At 45.6% G+C, this 17,726-nt stretch overlaps 5 non-coding genes across 5 annotated transcripts; all 5 read left to right on the top strand.

Annotated features, from left to right (window-relative positions):
- Positions 1–2,219: 2,219 nt before the first annotated feature.
- LOC130108608 (U5 spliceosomal RNA) lies at positions 2,220–2,333 on the top strand. The gene has a single exon (XR_008809919.1). It is a non-coding gene; the product is annotated as a U5 spliceosomal RNA (small nuclear RNA).
- Positions 2,334–4,568: 2,235 nt separating this feature from the next.
- LOC130108614 (U5 spliceosomal RNA) lies at positions 4,569–4,682 on the top strand. The gene has a single exon (XR_008809925.1). It is a non-coding gene; the product is annotated as a U5 spliceosomal RNA (small nuclear RNA).
- Positions 4,683–6,928: 2,246 nt separating this feature from the next.
- LOC130108612 (U5 spliceosomal RNA) lies at positions 6,929–7,042 on the top strand. The gene has a single exon (XR_008809923.1). It is a non-coding gene; the product is annotated as a U5 spliceosomal RNA (small nuclear RNA).
- Positions 7,043–9,286: 2,244 nt separating this feature from the next.
- On the top strand, positions 9,287–9,400 carry LOC130108607 (U5 spliceosomal RNA). The gene has a single exon (XR_008809918.1). It is a non-coding gene; the product is annotated as a U5 spliceosomal RNA (small nuclear RNA).
- A 2,246-nt stretch (positions 9,401–11,646) lies between these two features.
- Positions 11,647–11,760, top strand: LOC130108613 (U5 spliceosomal RNA). The gene has a single exon (XR_008809924.1). It is a non-coding gene; the product is annotated as a U5 spliceosomal RNA (small nuclear RNA).
- The last annotated feature ends 5,966 nt before the right edge of the window (positions 11,761–17,726 follow it).

Here is a 17,726-nt window from a genome sequence, read left to right as displayed (position 1 = left end):
AGCTCATTGTCCTGATTTAAGTGCAGTCCTTAATGCGTCCGAGACTCTGTCAACCGATTTGTTGCTCAGTAGTTTTTTGCATCACAGGATCGTACGTGTTATCCAAAGCAACTAACTACACATTTAGGTATTGAAATGTATCTTGATGACTGCCAATCGTGGTACACACATACACATTTTAGACAGAGAGGATAGATGCTTTGAAAGAGGGGTGAAGGAAGCCGTCTATGTGAAGCTGGAAAAAAAGTCTCTCAACAGAGGAGAGGGGGTCTGCGACACCATCTATTTCCCACTTACATGTCGTCCTTTCATCTCTACCCAGGAGACTTAAGAAGCCGAGTCTCCAAGAACAACAGTCGGTCACTAACGGCTCCAACGACTCCCATGACTACTGAATAATGAATTCGAAACTAACACCCCCAACGACCGTCGCTGCTAAACAAATGCAAACCATAAGCTCCGAAGGCGACGGGCGAGGCTGGACATCGGAGCACAGGAGAGCCACACATATCAATAGCTCCGATAACGTCGCGTGCGGCCACACATCGGTACACAAAAGAGCCACTCATATCTATGGCTCTGTTAGCGACGGGCGTTGGTAAACATCGGGGCACAAAGAGCCATGGACATCTATAGCTCTGACAACGACTCCAAGAGGATACATTCTGAGTCTCATCACCAGCGAGTCAGACTAGCTTCGTCTAGTCAGAAAGGCACGAACTAAGGAAGCCTCTTGGATGAGAGGCGAAACTTCTTCACGGATATACACCAAGTCCAGTTGCACTTGATTCAACTCCTTTGGATAACCATGACCTGGATGAATGAGAACATTCACAGACATGTTACGCACAGATGTTGTTCTCATGAGTCTATTTTAAAGGGTGCCTATTCTCACGCTGATTCGTAGTTTCACAAACATGCGTGTCAAACCTGAATTCTCATTCGTTATTCTCTAGACTGAGTTTCTGTAGTGTTTTACTAACCGGGCATCATGAGCATATATAAATGTCTTGATGCTTTCACGGCAGGGGCCCCGTTGTGTAATATTCATACAGTTACACATAGCCCAATGGATGACTTTAAAGTATGTGCGAGGTAGGCACGGCCGGATTAACCCACGAGGGGGCCCCGGGGCACGCACGTGCATTGCCCCCCCCCCCCGCCCCGTCAGATAGTCTACGCAAACGATACTAAACATTGTTAAATGTAAAACTAGTGAGAATACCCAACATCGTCGTCGACGCTATTCCAATCTTCATGGGCTTTCGATGGCGAGTACAAAGTACAACACAACTTTGAATCATGTAGCTTGGGGTCCTGCATCAGTAGAGACTAGCTTGGGGCCCCGCTTCAATAGAGACTTTGTAGCTTGGGGCTCTGCATCAGTCGAGACTGTAGCTTGGGGCCCCCGCATACATTCAGAGACATCTGTAGCTTGGGGCCCTGCATCAGTCGAGATTGTGGTTTGGGGTGCCCGCATCAACAGAGACTACCTTGGGCCCTACATCGCGACGCGGGGGTGGAATACACATCCCTTGTAGGGTATGATTGGGGATCCCTACTATATGCGAACACAATACCCCTGACCTTTTGGTGCCCATCGTGGTGCTGGGCCCCAGGGCACTCTCCTGGCATGCCTGGTCCGTAATCCAGCCTTGGAGGTAGTTGGGGAAATGATTTAAAAAGGAGCTACGACGAAGACGGATTGTGAGTTGTCGTTCTGTTTTTCTGGTTCTTTGACGGAGAGGAAATAATCATTCACTTTTGGAAATTAGAGTCCAGAAGGACTAGACGTGGCTGGGATGCACAGCACACATTTCTCTACCACGGGTTTTTAAAGGGTAGATTTTTTTTACGCCAAAACATGTTTTCATAAGAATGTGATGCACATGTCTGGCATGTTTTATGTTTTACATAAATGTGCACACGCATGTCAAAATATCAGTATACAGCTCCTCCCTTTGGTATCTTACCTACGTTGTAGACTTTGGCTAGCAGCCGCTCCCATGATGCATTGCATATCTTAGGATGATTCCCATGTGTATGATTCTATTATATCTCACAGTTTTACTCAACTTTAGACGTACATTTTGCAGGTGTTTTCAAAATGCAACTCAGCTTTACATTGCATCAACGTTTCAATAACGTGAACTGTTGAAACATGATTAAAATTTGTATGACAGGTAGTCTGATCCCTTCTGCTTGTTGTCAGTGTCCATAAACTCAAGTTTCTCAGCAGATCGTACAAATCTTTCGCCTTTTACTAAAGATTTCCGTGCAGAGGGACAGCATGAGTAATGATTAATTTTTGATGTCCTGCCCAGATGTAGGACTTACGTGACTGTTGAAAAAAAATATTCGAGAGCTCGTTGTCCTGATTTAAGTGCAGTCATTAATGCGTCCGAGACTCTGTCAACCGATTTGTTGCTCAGTAGTTTTTTGCATCACAGGATCGTACGTGTTATCCAAAGCAACTAACTACACATTTAGGTATTGAAATGTATCTTGATGACTGCCAATCGTGGTACACACATACACATTTTAGACAGAGAGGATAGATGCTTTGAAAGAGGGGTGAAGGAAGCCGTCTATGTGAAGCTGGAAAAAAAGTCTCTCAACAGAGGAGAGGGGGTCTGCGACACCATCTATTTCCCACTTACATGTCGTCCTTTCATCTCTACCCAGGAGACTTAAGAAGCCGAGTCTCCAAGAACAACAGTCGGTCACTAACGGCTCCGACTACTGAATAATGAATTCGAAACTAACACCCCCAACGACCGTCGCTGCTAAACAAATGCAAACCATAAGCTCCGAAGGCGACGGGCGAGGCTGGACATCGGAGCACAGGAGAGCCACACATATCAATAGCTCCGATAACGTCGCGTGCGGCCACACATCGGTACACAAAAGAGCCACTCATATCTATGGCTCTGTTAGCGACGGGCGTTGGTAAACATCGGGGCACAAAGAGCCATGGACATCTATAGCTCTGACAACGACTCCAAGAGGATACATTCTGAGTCTCATCACCAGCGAGTCAGACTAGCTTCGTCTAGTCAGAAAGGCACGAACTAAGGAAGCCTCTTGGATGAGAGGCGAAACTTCTTCACGGATATACACCAAGTCCAGTTGCACTTGATTCAACTCCTTTGGATAACCATGACCTGGATGAATGAGAACATTCACAGACATGTTACGCACAGATGTTGTTCTCATGAGTCTATTTTAAAGGGTGCCTATTCTCACGCTGATTCGTAGTTTCACAAACATGCGTGTCAAACCTGAATTCTCATTCGTTATTCTCTAGACTGAGTTTCTGTAGTGTTTTACTAACCGGGCATCATGAGCATATATAAATGTCTTGATGCTTTCACGGCAGGGGCCCCGTTGTGTAATATTCATACAGTTACACATAGCCCAATGGATGACTTTAAAGTATGTGCGAGGTAGGCACGGCCGGATTAACCCACGAGGGGGCCCCGGGGCACGCACGTGCATTGCCCCCCCCCCGCCCCGTCAGATAGTCTACGCAAACGATACTAAACATTGTTAAATGTAAAACTAATGAGAATACCCAACATCGTCGTCGACGCTATTCCAATCTTCATGGGCTTTCGATGGCGAGTACAAAGTACAACACAACTTTGAATCATGTAGCTTGGGGTCCTGCATCAGTAGAGACTAGCTTGGGGCCCCGCTTCAATAGAGACTTTGTAGCTTGGGGCTCTGCATCAGTCGAGACTGTAGCTTGGGGCCCCCGCATACATTCAGAGACATCTGTAGCTTGGGGCCCTGCATCAGTCGAGATTGTGGTTTGGGGTGCCCGCATCAACAGAGACTACCTTGGGCCCTACATCGCGACGCGGGGGTGGAATACACATCCCTTGTAGGGTATGATTGGGGATCCCTACTATATGCGAACACAATACCCCTGACCTTTTGGTGCCCATCGTGGTGCTGGGCCCCAGGGCACTCTCCTGGCATGCCTGGTCCGTAAACCAGCCTTGGAGGTAGTTGAGGAAATGATTTAAAAAGGAGCTACGACGAAGACGGATTGTGAGTTGTCGTTCTGTTTTTCTGGTTCTTTGACGGAGAGGAAATAATCATTCACTTTTGGAAATTAGAGTCCAGAAGGACTAGACGTGGCTGGGATGCACAGCACACATTTCTCTACCACGGGTTTTTAAAGGGTAGATTTTTTTTACGCCAAAACATGTTTTCATAAGAATGTGATGCACATGTCTGGCATGTTTTATGTTTTACATAAATGTGCACACGCATGTCAAAATATCAGTATACAGCTCCTCCCTTTGGCATCTTACCTACGTTGTAGACTTTGGCTAGCAGCCGCTCCCATGATGCATTGCATATCTTAGGATGATTCCCATGTGTATGATTCTATTATATCTCACAGTTTTACTCAACTTTAGACGTACATTTTGCAGGTGTTTTCAAAATGCAACTCAGCTTTACATTGCATCAACGTTTCAATAACGTGAACTGTTGAAACATGATTAAAATTTGTATGACAGGTAGTCTGATCCCTTCTGCTTGTTGTCAGTGTCCATAAACTCAAGGTTCTCAGCAGATCGTACAAATCTTTCGCCTTTTACTAAAGATTTCCGTGCAGAGGAACCGCATGAGTAATGATTAATTTTTGATGTCCTGTCCAGATGTAGGACTTACGTGACTGTTGAAAAAAAATATTCGAGAGCTCATTGTCCTGATTTAAGTGCAGTCCGTAATGCGTCCGAGACTCTGTCAACCGATTTGTTGCTCAGTAGTTTTTTGTATCACAGGATCGTACGTGTTATCCAAAGCAACTAACTACACATTTAGGTATTGAAATGTATCTTGATGACTGCCAATCGTGGTACACACATACACATTTTAGACAGAGAGGATAGATGCTTTGAAAGAGGGGTGAAGGAAGCCGTCTATGTGAAGCTGGAAAAAAAGTCTCTCAACAGAGGAGAGGGGGTCTGCGACACCATCTATTTCCCACTTACATGTCGTCCTTTCATCTCTACCCAGGAGACTTAAGAAGCCGAGTCTCCAAGAACAACAGTCGGTCACTAACGGCTCCAACGACTCCCATGACTACTGAATAATGAATTCGAAACTAACACCCCCAACGACCGTCGCTGCTAAACAAATGCAAACCATAAGCTCCGAAGGCGACGGGCGAGGCTGGACATCGGAGCACAGGAGAGCCACACATATCAATAGCTCCGATAACGTCGCGTGCGGCCACACATCGGTACACAAAAGAGCCACTCATATCTATGGCTCTGTTAGCGACGGGCGTTGGTAAACATCGGGGCACAAAGAGCCATGGACATCTATAGCTCTGACAACGACTCCAAGAGGATACATTCTGAGTCTCATCACCAGCGAGTCAGACTAGCTTCGTCTAGTCAGAAAGGCACGAACTAAGGAAGCCTCTTGGATGAGAGGCGAAACTTCTTCACGGATATACACCAAGTCCAGTTGCACTTGATTCAACTCCTTTGGATAACCATGACCTGGATGAATGAGAACATTCACAGACATGTTACGCACAGATGTTGTTCTCATGAGTCTATTTTAAAGGGTGCCTATTCTCACGCTGATTCGTAGTTTCACAAACATGCGTGTCAAACCTGAATTCTCATTCGTTATTCTCTAGACTGAGTTTCTGTAGTGTTTTACTAACCGGGCATCATGAGCATATATAAATGTCTTGATGCTTTCACGGCAGGGGCCCCGTTGTGTAATATTCATACAGTTACACATAGCCCAATGGATGACTTTAAAGTATGTGCGAGGTAGGCACGGCCGGATTAACCCACGAGGGGGCCCCGGGGCACGCACGTGCATTGCCCCCCCCCGCCCCGTCAGATAGTCTACGCAAACGATACTAAACATTGTTAAATGTAAAACTAATGAGAATACCCAACATCGTCGTCGACGCTATTCCAATCTTCATGGGCTTTCGATGGCGAGTACAAAGTACAACACAACTTTGAATCATGTAGCTTGGGGTCCTGCATCAGTAGAGACTAGCTTGGGGCCCCGCTTCAATAGAGACTTTGTAGCTTGGGGCTCTGCATCAGTCGAGACTGTAGCTTGGGGCCCCCGCATACATTCAGAGACATCTGTAGCTTGGGGCCCTGCATCAGTCGAGATTGTGGTTTGGGGTGCCCGCATCAACAGAGACTACCTTGGGCCCTACATCGCGACGCGGGGGTGGAATACACATCCCTTGTAGGGTATGATTGGGGATCCCTACTATATGCGAACACAATACCCCTGACCTTTTGGTGCCCATCGTGGTGCTGGGCCCCAGGGCACTCTCCTGGCATGCCTGGTCCGTAAACCAGCCTTGGAGGTAGTTGGGGAAATGATTTAAAATGGAGCTACGACGAAGACGGATTGTGAGTTGTCGTTCTGTTTTTCTGGTTCTTTGACGGAGAGGAAATAATCATTCACTTTTGGAAATTAGAGTCCAGAAGGACTAGACGTGGCTGGGATGCACAGCACACATTTCTCTACCACGGGTTTTTAAAGGGTAGATTTTTTTTACGCCAAAACATGTTTTCATAAGAATGTGATGCACATGTCTGGCATGTTTTATGTTTTACATAAATGTGCACACGCATGTCAAAATATCAGTATACAGCTCCTCCCTTTGGCATCTTACCTACGTTGTAGACTTTGGCTAGCAGCCGCTCCCATGATGCATTGCATATCTTAGGATGATTCCCATGTGTATGATTCTATTATATCTCACAGTTTTACTCAACTTTAGACGTACATTTTGCAGGTGTTTTCAAAATGCAACTCAGCTTTACATTGCATCAACGTTTCAATAACGTGAACTGTTGAAACATGATTAAAATTTGTATGACAGGTAGTCTGATCCCTTCTGCTTGTTGTCAGTGTCCATAAACTCAAGTTTCTCAGCAGATCGTACAAATCTTTCGCCTTTTACTAGAGATTTCCGTGCAGAGGAACAGCATGAGTAATGATTAATTTTTGATGTCCTGCCAAGAGGTAGGACTTACGTGACTGTTGAAAATAATATTCGAGAGCTCATTGTCCTAATTTAAGTGCAGTCCTTAATGCGTCCGAGACTCTGTCAACCGATTTGTTGCTCAGTAGTTTTTTGCATCACAGGATCGTACGTGTTATCCAAAGCAACTAACTACACATTTAGGTATTGAAATGTATCTTGATGACTGCCAATCGTGGTACACACATACACATTTTAGACAGAGAGGATAGATGCTTTGAAAGAGGGGTGAAGGAAGCCGTCTATGTGAAGCTGGAAAAAAAGTCTCTCAACAGAGGAGAGGGGGTCTGCGACACCATCTATTTCCCACTTACATGTCGTCCTTTCATCTCTACCCAGGAGACTTAAGAAGCCGAGTCTCCAAGAACAACAGTCGGTCACTAACGGCTCCAACGACTCCCATGACTACTGAATAATGAATTCGAAACTAACACCCCCAACGACCGTCGCTGCTAAACAAATGCAAACCATAAGCTCCGAAGGCGACGGGCGAGGCTGGACATCGGAGCACAGGAGAGCCACACATATCAATAGCTCCGATAACGTCGCGTGCGGCCACACATCGGTACACAAAAGAGCCACTCATATCTATGGCTCTGTTAGCGACGGGCGTTGGTAAACATCGGGGCACAAAGAGCCATGGACATCTATAGCTCTGACAACGACTCCAAGAGGATACATTCTGAGTCTCATCACCAGCGAGTCAGACTAGCTTCGTCTAGTCAGAAAGGCACGAACTAAGGAAGCCTCTTGGATGAGAGGCGAAACTTCTTCACGGATATACACCAAGTCCAGTTGCACTTGATTCAACTCCTTTGGATAACCATGACCTGGATGAATGAGAACATTCACAGACATGTTACGCACAGATGTTGTTCTCATGAGTCTATTTTAAAGGGTGCCTATTCTCACGCTGATTCGTAGTTTCACAAACATGCGTGTCAAACCTGAATTCTCATTCGTTATTCTCTAGACTGAGTTTCTGTAGTGTTTTACTAACCGGGCATCATGAGCATATATAAATGTCTTGATGCTTTCACGGCAGGGGCCCCGTTGTGTAATATTCATACAGTTACACATAGCCCAATGGATGACTTTAAAGTATGTGCGAGGTAGGCACGGCCGGATTAACCCACGAGGGGGCCCCGGGGCACGCACGTGCATTGCCCCCCCCGCCCCGTCAGATAGTCTACGCAAACGATACTAAACATTGTTAAATGTAAAACTAATGAGAATACCCAACATCGTCGTCGACGCTATTCCAATCTTCATGGGCTTTCGATGGCGAGTACAAAGTACAACACAACTTTGAATCATGTAGCTTGGGGTCCTGCATCAGTAGAGACTAGCTTGGGGCCCCGCTTCAATAGAGACTTTGTAGCTTGGGGCTCTGCATCAGTCGAGACTGTAGCTTGGGGCCCCCGCATACATTCAGAGACATCTGTAGCTTGGGGCCCTGCATCAGTCGAGATTGTGGTTTGGGGTGCCCGCATCAACAGAGACTACCTTGGGCCCTACATCGCGACGCGGGGGTGGAATACACATCCCTTGTAGGGTATGATTGGGGATCCCTACTATATGCGAACACAATACCCCTGACCTTTTGGTGCCCATCGTGGTGCTGGGCCCCAGCGCACTCTCCTGGCATGCCTGGTCCGTAATCCAGCCTTGGAGGTAGTTGGGGAAATGATTTAAAAAGGAGCTACGACGAAGACGGATTGTGAGTTGTCGTTCTGTTTTTCTGGTTCTTTGACGGAGAGGAAATAATCATTCACTTTTGGAAATTAGAGTCCAGAAGGACTAGACGTGGCTGGGATGCACAGCACACATTTCTCTACCACGGGTTTTTAAAGGGTAGATTTTTTTTACGCCAAAACATGTTTTCATAAGAATGTGATGCACATGTCTGGCATGTTTTATGTTTTACATAAATGTGCACACGCATGTCAAAATATCAGTATACAGCTCCTCCCTTTGGCATCTTACCTACGTTGTAGACTTTGGCTAGCAGCCGCTCCCATGATGCATTGCATATCTTAGGATGATTCCCATGTGTATGATTCTATTATATCTCACAGTTTTACTCAACTTTAGACGTACATTTTGCAGGTGTTTTCAAAATGCAACTCAGCTTTACATTGCATCAACGTTTCAATAACGTGAACTGTTGAAACATGATTAAAATTTGTATGACAGGTAGTCTGATCCCTTCTGCTTGTTGTCAGTGTCCATAAACTCAAGTTTCTCAGCAGATCGTACAAATCTTTCGCCTTTTACTAAAGATTTCCGTGCAGAGGGACAGCATGAGTAATGATTAATTTTTGATGTCCTGCCCAGATGTAGGACTTACGTGACTGTTGAAAAAAAATATTCGAGAGCTCATTGTCCTGATTTAAGTGCAGTCCTTAATGCGTCCGAGACTCTGTCAACCGATTTGTTGCTCAGTAGTTTTTTGCATCACAGGATCGTACGTGTTATCCAAAGCAACTAACTACACATTTAGGTATTGAAATGTATCTTGATGACTGCCAATCGTGGTACACACATACACATTTTAGACAGAGAGGATAGATGCTTTGAAAGAGGGGTGAAGGAAGCCGTCTATGTGAAGCTGGAAAAAAAGTCTCTCAACAGAGGAGAGGGGGTCTGCGACACCATCTATTTCCCACTTACATGTCGTCCTTTCATCTCTACCCAGGAGACTTAAGAAGCCGAGTCTCCAAGAACAACAGTCGGTCACTAACGGCTCCAACGACTCCCATGACTACTGAATAATGAATTCGAAACTAACACCCCCAACGACCGTCGCTGCTAAACAAATGCAAACCATAAGCTCCGAAGGCGACGGGCGAGGCTGGACATCGGAGCACAGGAGAGCCACACATATCAATAGCTCCGATAACGTCGCGTGCGGCCACACATCGGTACACAAAAGAGCCACTCATATCTATGGCTCTGTTAGCGACGGGCGTTGGTAAACATCGGGGCACAAAGAGCCATGGACATCTATAGCTCTGACAACGACTCCAAGAGGATACATTCTGAGTCTCATCACCAGCGAGTCAGACTAGCTTCGTCTAGTCAGAAAGGCACGAACTAAGGAAGCCTCTTGGATGAGAGGCGAAACTTCTTCACGGATATACACCAAGTCCAGTTGCACTTGATTCAACTCCTTTGGATAACCATGACCTGGATGAATGAGAACATTCACAGACATGTTACGCACAGATGTTGTTCTCATGAGTCTATTTTAAAGGGTGCCTATTCTCACGCTGATTCGTAGTTTCACAAACATGCGTGTCAAACCTGAATTCTCATTCGTTATTCTCTAGACTGAGTTTCTGTAGTGTTTTACTAACCGGGCATCATGAGCATATATAAATGTCTTGATGCTTTCACGGCAGGGGCCCCGTTGTGTAATATTCATACAGTTACACATAGCCCAATGGATGACTTTAAAGTATGTGCGAGGTAGGCACGGCCGGATTAACCCACGAGGGGGCCCCGGGGCACGCACGTGCATTGCCCCCCCCCGCCCCGTCAGATAGTCTACGCAAACGATACTAAACATTGTTAAATGTAAAACTAATGAGAATACCCAACATCGTCGTCGACGCTATTCCAATCTTCATGGGCTTTCGATGGCGAGTACAAAGTACAACACAACTTTGAATCATGTAGCTTGGGGTCCTGCATCAGTAGAGACTAGCTTGGGGCCCCGCTTCAATAGAGACTTTGTAGCTTGGGGCTCTGCATCAGTCGAGACTGTAGCTTGGGGCCCCCGCATACATTCAGAGACATCTGTAGCTTGGGGCCCTGCATCAGTCGAGATTGTGGTTTGGGGTGCCCGCATCAACAGAGACTACCTTGGGCCCTACATCGCGACGCGGGGGTGGAATACACATCCCTTGTAGGGTATGATTGGGGATCCCTACTATATGCGAACACAATACCCCTGACCTTTTGGTGCCCATCGTGGTGCTGGGCCCCAGGGCACTCTCCTGGCATGCCTGGTCCGTAAACCAGCCTTGGAGGTAGTTGGGGAAATGATTTAAAAAGGAGCTACGACGAAGACGGATTGTGAGTTGTCGTTCTGTTTTTCTGGTTCTTTGACGGAGAGGAAATAATCATTCACTTTTGGAAATTAGAGTCCAGAAGGACTAGACGTGGCTGGGATGCACAGCACACATTTCTCTACCACGGGTTTTTAAAGGGTAGATTTTTTTTACGCCAAAACATGTTTTCATAAGAATGTGATGCACATGTCTGGCATGTTTTATGTTTTACATAAATGTGCACACGCATGTCAAAATATCAGTATACAGCTCCTCCCTTTGGCATCTTACCTACGTTGTAGACTTTGGCTAGCAGCCGCTCCCATGATGCATTGCATATCTTAGGATGATTCCCATGTGTATGATTCTATTATATCTCACAGTTTTACTCAACTTTAGACGTACATTTTGCAGGTGTTTTCAAAATGCAACTCAGCTTTACATTGCATCAACGTTTCAATAACGTGAACTGTTGAAACATGATTAAAATTTGTATGACAGGTAGTCTGATCCCTTCTGCTTGTTGTCAGTGTCCATAAACTCAAGTTTCTCAGCAGATCGTACAAATCTTTCGCCTTTTACTAAAGATTTCCGTGCATAGGGACAGCATGAGTAATGATTAATTTTTGATGTCCTGCCCAGATGTAGGACTTACTTTTAGCCCTGTGGCATCTAGGAATATCAGGGACACAAAACACAAAAACTGGAATACTCACAGGACTGTAAAGATTCAGGAAATGTATAATATACCCATACTATTTCATTGTGTGAGGTGATTGTGAGCCTTAAATGAGAACTAGCCCAAAGCCAGTTAGGTCACAAACTGGTCTCTATACATTTGTTTAAATACACAATCAAAATACATGATAAAAAGGAATACCATAGTGAGGTAATGAGCTATTTTAATATTTTAAACAACATTGACATTTACATATACTTAGTCAATGATACATGTAATCCCATATCATTAGTGGGTATATGTAATGGTAATGGGTAGGGTAATGGGTATATGTGAATATGGTTACATTATTGTTATCAAGCTCTGTGTAACCAAGTCCAGAATCAACATCCTGTGCATCAATAGACTACTACCACAGTAATACCATCAGAATCATCACACTGTCATTCATCAAACTGCTCGTTTCTCTCATCATCTGACTCCCCAAGTTCAAAGTCCAGTTCTGGACCATCCTGCTGTTTTTGGTTACTGCAGGTCTGTAACCTGCACATGTCTGTGCATGGAAGTCCATTTGACAGGCACATGCAGCTTGGCATTTTGCATGAATGCACACACTTGCATGTTAGCATTTCCAAGACCACATCTGGTGCAGGTGGGGAGCGCATCCAGTAAATGGCCAGCTTGCCTTCATCGTCTGTCCATCCATACTCAGTAGGGCTTGGCACCACAGGGTTAGCCTGCAGACAGCACTTCCATATTGCTGCCTGATAGTTGGCTCGTTGAACATGCATAAAGAGACAGTCTCTACATGGTGGCAGCTGGCTGGACTCAACCTCTCCCCTTTTGGTGCAGAAGGGCTGGTAACGCAGTTTGTTCACCTCAGCAGTGCTGCTATTAGCAACATACATCCGACAGGTGAACTGCTCAATTTTCTGGAACAGCTCATCACTCACATTCCATGTCTGTCCCAGTTGACTAAAAGTCTCTTGGCAGGAAGTGTGCTTTCTCACTATCTTCAGGGCATTCAGCTTCCCTCGACCAGCGAATGCACTGACAAGTGTCGCAGCCTGTGAAGGCATGTAAGCCAATTAGGCTGTCACAGATGCTGTCTCCAAGTGAACTTGCCAGTTTGGTGATGTCGACAAACCGTGTGCGGTTCTGAGTCCCACACTTCTGGTAGATGGGACAGGTGATGTCCTTCTGGAAGCCAAGACAAAGCACCATGACATCAGTGTCCTCAGCTGTAATGATAACTGACTTTGAGCCCGCATTTGCTGCATGCAATGCATGCAGGAGCAGACGGGTGTCAGCTTCTTCATGTGTGGAGTGCAGTTCTGCTGCTTCCTCACACCCATCTTCTGTCAACTTGTAGCAGGTTTCCTCACAGGTCATGTACAACACCTTGCCATGCAGCATAGCTCTGTATCGTGGGAGTTTCCACTCTTCCACCAGAAACTTGATGAGACTGGTCTTGTTGGAGGAACTGCACAGAAATTTTCTCCACTGCTGGACGTGGTGTCCCCCTGCAAGATTCTTGTACTGGAGAGTGATGTCTCCACCCCGGTTCAGTCGTTCAGCATCTTTGACCGAAGTCTGGTGATAGACATCAAAAACAACATCAATCCTCCCACTCTGTGCTCCCTCATGGAGGACCTGGGTCAAGGCTGACTCTGCCACCTGTGCAAAGGTTTTGTTGTTGCCATTCATTTTTTGGACCAGGCTCATCCCATCAATGATGGAAGTAGATGGGATTGGGATGTCTTCTGCAGGAGATACATTCTTTTCAAGCTCTGTGGCAAGTGCAGCCTTGTTTGTTTTTCGTAAGGACCCATCAGCATTTGCCAGTGCCCATGGTAGTGGGCCCAATGGGTAGGCAAGGACATCCTTCAGATTCACCTTCCTGCTTTCAGCCACCAGGATCATGTGACTGAAAAGGTTTCTATCTGCCTTCAGAACCACATCCTGTGCTTTCTTTCCATGAGCTTGTTTTGTGCTGACATTGGAGAATGTTTTCAGACTTTGCTTGGTCATCTTGTCGTGGAATTTCACAGGTGGTGGGTCTGCATCTAACCTTGTTTGCTGGAATGCTTGGTAGGCCTCTTCTCCTTTCTCAAGAGCTCTCAAGAGATCTATGGTCACATCAGGTGGAGCCATGTTGCCAGTGGAGAGGCTAACCAAATCAATCTCATCAGGGGACATAGGATTGAGCCAGTTATTCTCCATAAGGTCCATGAGAGACTGGACATCTGCTTCATCTCTCTTGATCCTTGGACTCTGTAGATCTGGATGAGACCATTTGCACCTGCCTTGACCTGTCAGGTCTCTCAGCTGTCTGAGGTACATGCTTCTATACTCAGCTGTGAGATAATATTTGGTCACAGCTCCTGGCTTCAAGCTGAATCCCTTTGTCCCTCCAGCTGTTTGGGTGTCTTTGTTCACCGTTTCTTCTATAGCTTGGTCAACAGGGATTCGGCCAAAGGGATTGGTGGAGCCCAGTTGGACTGAGAAGCCTCCTTCCATGAATTCTGTGTACACATCTGGGTGTGTGATGGGCAGCTCAGACATCTGGGCGTAGTAGTAGGGGAGGTAGCGTGCATAATTCATCCTGTCATAAGCAAAGCACCATGGGATCATTGCTCGAATGCTAGCCAAGTGTAGCATCCAGTCTCCCTCTCTGGATGCTCGGATGAGCCCCAACAAGATTTCAACCATGTCCAAATAGGACATCCAGAAGTTCGAGAGGCTGCCGTTTCCACCTCTAAGGAACTCACGGTAGACTTCAAATAGATCCATGATGCGTGTACAAGAGCTGTTCTCGAGGACCTCCTTCAAAGCATGTTGTGAGACTTCTTTCCCAAGGCTGTCAATGGTCTTCAGTGTCTCATTCAGGTGAACCATGTCATTCCTGTGAGTTTCTTCCAACCAGGACAGGAAACCATTCAAGGTCAGTCGCATGAGAGCCTCATACAGGAGCTTGTGTAGTCGCACTGCCCTGTTGTACTTGCGGCCATCCATAACACCAGCAATTGAGCCTTCTGCAATCATGCCAGACTCAATGCAGAGGTCTTTGGGTCCAGCATCTTGGAAACGCTTTCCTATTATTGCCAGCAGTGTGCAGATGGTGTGGAATACCCCAAGCCTAACGATGATATCATGGAACTTGTCATGGTGTTTCCATGTGATCTCGACAGCCTTCGCATACAGGGCTTGGTCAAAGACAGAGACAATCTTCCTCAGGCCTAAGCACTGCATGATGCTCAGTGACTGGTTAAGCACCTCGTTGACAGTAGACATTTGTGTCGCTGGAGCATTGATGGTAGGCAGATAGCCTATATTGTCGGGGATGACCGTCATCTCTCCTCGAGTCAGGATGTTGAAGCCTGTCCAGCTGCTGACTGACTGTTCTTCTTGTTGTGACAAGCGTGCTAGGACCCAAAGAAGGTTTTTCTCTCTGGCAAGCTTAGTATTGGCTGCAGTATCGGCATCTGACTTTTTGCTTTGTGGTGGCCCTACCCGTTGTCCAGCATTGTAAGTTGGTAACATTGGTGGGGGTCCATCAATGCTTCTCTTCTTTGTTTTGGGAACAGTGAGCATGGGTTGGACAGGAAGTGGGTTGACTGGCTTTGCTTGCACAGCAATCCCATTGACTCTGTGAGATGTTCCCTCACCACTGACAGTTTCTTCAAGACGGTCGATATTGTCCCAGGCTAAAGTTGTGAATATGCCAGGATGGATGTTAGCTGGAAGGGCAATGCCACTCCCTGATGATGAGAGTTTCTGGAGACACAGGGCAGTGTTGATCTCTTCCATCTGTGAATAGGACACACTATGACCAAGTCGGTTGAGGATGTTTATCAACTCTACATTTCCTGTCAACGATTTGACACTGAATGGCAGAACAATGTGCTTGGAAGGCTTGGTATTTCCACATGTCACTGCATATACTATGTCATGGCCAAATGACTGCAGAAGGCACTGCACTCTCTGGGATGCATGATCAGGATCATTTGAGCCTGTGAGTAGAGAGTACAGGAAGATAATGAGCGACTCTGGAATGGTAGGACATTCTGCTTCTGGTTTGACTTCAGGCGGCCAGGTTTGAGGAACATCTTGACTTTTAATGTCTGCTCTCAATTTGATGGCTGCTTTGGCTATAACATCTTGTGCACTGACACTTTTCAGGGTCTGCAGCTCCCTTTTGAGAGACTGATTTTCTTTGGCAAGTTCCCTCATGGACAAGTTATCGGGATAGAGGAGGAATTTTCCTTTCTCATCAGGGAATATCTGCAAGGCTCCAGCAAACTCACTCTCCAGGGTTCGCCTTATGTGCTTCTTGGTTGATTCCTTGACTTGGGCAATGCCTTGGGAGTTCATTGAAGCTACCAGTCTAGAAGAGAGATCAGTCATTGTCATCCATTGAGGATTGCCAAAAAGCTCCATCCTGATGAAGAGGAACAGCTCATTGTATGCCTTATTCACAGCAGCTTCATACTGGGCTGCAGCATCATCATCTTCATTGCTGGCAACCTCTCCTTTGGAAACCTCTTCTTTGGTGTAAAGTCTATAGCATGACCTGTGGTAGTGCCCTTCAGCTGCTACAAGGTCTCTACTCACAATGGCAAGGATTCTGCTGTCCCTTTTCTTTGTGGCTGCACTCCTGATCTTTGCATCAGCTCGCAGTTCTCGACACTGCACCAGTACTTCTCTCGTATTCTGTCTCTTGGAATATTTGCTGTTTTTCTGACAAAATATGCACTCTGCATCATAAGTCCTAGATGTACTTGGAGCATGTCGAGCTACTCTCTTAGATTGTTTCTCTTCAGCAGAGACACAACTTTTCTTTTCTTTTGCAAGGAAGCCATCAAGAATTTGCTTCATAGTGAAGATACTGCGACACTTTCTGTGGTAGTAGATTGCTGGAATCTGTCCCTCAGGAATGTCTTTTGCCAGTTTCAAAACTGGTGCATGATTTCGTATCTGAGCTGCCCTGAGCAGAGTTCTCCATGAGTCGACACTTTGTAGTGAAACCAGCTTATCTGTATCATCAGAACAGTGGATAATGCACTCCACCCGTGGGCGCTTTGGTATTGGGTAAAAACTTGCTTGTTCACCAGTGGCCATATTCAGTCAGTTTTCACCTGGCACATACAAACAAATACATGTAACTTAGGTGTATGAACACTACTAAAACAAAGTTTACTTTGCTTCACCAGCGTCATATTACCATTATTTATCTTACATAGCCACAAATAGATACATTTGCTATGCAACAGCTGTATTTTGTCCACATGAGGCCGCTAAAATCAACACAAGATGAAAGTTCCTCATAGCCACTTTAACTAATCATATTAACATATACATTAAAAGAACATGCTAACATTATGGGAAATTAGCTTACAATCTTCTCCAGAGTGAGACAAGAAGATAGATACCAGTTTCCTCTATATGTGTTTAGTAGAAAGCTATCTGGCTGCACGTTAGCCTAGCTTAGCACAATGAATGGAAGTACACAGTACTGGTTATCCTTGGTTGTTGGCCAACTAAGAACTGTCCCAGAGTTTAAGCTAGGCTAATCAGTACCAGGGGTGTTGAAATGCTATATTTGTAAAAATCTGGGCAAATACACAATCGTGAGAGGCACAGAAACAGGTTTCCTGAAAGAAAAATGAAATAGCTGCTCATTTGGAAAGGTTATCATGTATTATTTTACTTCTGTTAGTGTACCAAATAAAATGGCACCAGTGAAGTTGTGTCACCTTGGGTGATATCGATATCTGGTCTGACCCATGGACTAACTGGCTTTGGTCTAGTTAGTTTCTTAGTAATAATGCCCTTCTAATTTAAGGTTCACAATCACCTCACACAATGAAATAGTATGGGTATATTATACAATTCCTGAATCTTTACAGTCCTGTGAGTATTCCAGTTTTTGTGTTTT

The sequence above is a fragment of the Lampris incognitus genome, chromosome 2, assembly GCF_029633865.1.
Source record: "Lampris incognitus isolate fLamInc1 chromosome 2, fLamInc1.hap2, whole genome shotgun sequence".
In the NCBI taxonomy this organism is placed as follows: Eukaryota; Metazoa; Chordata; class Actinopteri; order Lampriformes; family Lampridae; genus Lampris; species Lampris incognitus.
Note: the sequence above shows the minus strand (reverse complement) of the source record. Positions and strands in the feature narration are given on the sequence as shown.